General features: G+C 54.3%; 1 pseudogene; it reads right to left on the reverse strand.

The window, feature by feature from the left end:
* Nucleotides 1–662: 662 nt before the first annotated feature.
* LOC136634594 (5S ribosomal RNA) lies at nucleotides 663–782 on the reverse strand (annotated as a pseudogene).
* Nucleotides 783–1,536: the final 754 nt, after the last annotated feature.

Here is a 1,536-nt window from a genome sequence, read left to right on the forward strand (position 1 = left end):
GTCTGTTGTCTCGCAAGAGTGAAAAGAGGAGGCTCATGGCCGGATCCCAAAGGATCTCCTCTATGGAGAACTCGTGCAAGGAAAGCGCCCTACAGGTAGATCACAGCTGCGATACAAGGACATCTGCAAGAGGGATCTGAAGGCCTTAGGAGTGGACCTCAACAGGTGGGAAACCCTGGCCTCCGAGCGGCCCGCTTGGAGGCAGGCTGTGCAGCATGGCCTTTCCCAGTTTGAAGAGACACTTGGCCAACTGTCTGAAGCAAAGAAGGAAGGCCCATAGCCAGGGAGACAGACCAGGGACAGACTGCACTTGCTCCCAGTGTGGAAGGGATTGTCACTCCCGAATTTGCCTTTTCAGCCACACTAGACGCTGTTTCAGAACCACCTTTCAGAGCGCGATACCATAGTCTTTCGAGACTGAAGGTTGTCAACAGCAGGTCTGATTTAAGCTGATTCTTGGACCCAGCTCCTATGCAGCTGAAGTGGAGGGGAGATGGAGGGGGGTAGTCTATAGCAGGCTGGAGTTCAACAGGTGGCAACTCTGGACACCTGTTGGGGCCTTGGTGTCCTAGTAGGACCTACAACCAATGTCTGCTCATGCCTGTCCTGGAGGGAGCTCAGAAAATGGTTGGCAACCTTCAGTCTGGAAAGACTATGGTAGAAGCCTTCAGCACCCGGTATTCCCAGGCGGTCTCCCATCCAAGTACTAACCAGGCCTGACCCTGCTTAGCTTCCGAGATCAGACGAGATCAGGCATGTGCAGGGTAACAGTTGCTGATTCAGCCTATCATTGGATGTGGCCATTTTGATTATTGACAACACTTTTGCTTGGCAAAGCTCCTGATATATAAGACTAGCCCACTCATGGGGCTTCAAATGGCAGGTGGGTATGGGCAGATCTGGAGCAGGCACTGGTATTCCCCCTTCTGCTTCTAAAACAAGTACAGATGAACCAGGAACCATGCTGTGCACATGCGTCGTGAGTACTTGCACCTTCCCCATGGTGGCGGTACGTTTCAAAGGGCTCTGGCGGGGAGGCTCTGCCTCACCTGCCTCCCCACCCACTGCATGTCGGGTGCACGGTCCAGTCCATGCAGTCGGACCAGTCGGTGTGCTGGTCTGTGGTGCAAGCATCTTGGACCGGTCGGGTGCTGGTCTGCGGTGCAAGTATCTTGGCCTGATCTGCCTGTCATTCCCTGGGTCAACCAGTTGTCCCAGCGGTACAGGGGACTGCCTCACACGCAGGACCCTGGCGCAACCTCTGTATCATCTGATGTTAAAGCCCATGCGCACATTTGATGCGCGGCTAAGGCAGCACACCTCTGGACCTGCACTCTGACGCTCTGCGGTCAGAGTTTCTTGACAGTGGCTTGATAGTCTTCCTGCGCCCGCTGAAACGTATTAATTTTTTTATGACGATGCGGTCCATTTGGATGGCGTTAGTGTCTCGCTGCAGCCAAAGATGAACTCCCTCTTTCCCGTAGCAAATGGGAGTCGAATGGGGCGACCATACATCCCGGTTTGACGTGTCGGCAG

Source organism: Tiliqua scincoides, chromosome 14 (genome assembly GCF_035046505.1).
Source record: "Tiliqua scincoides isolate rTilSci1 chromosome 14, rTilSci1.hap2, whole genome shotgun sequence".
NCBI lineage: Eukaryota > Metazoa > Chordata > Lepidosauria > Squamata > Scincidae > Tiliqua > Tiliqua scincoides.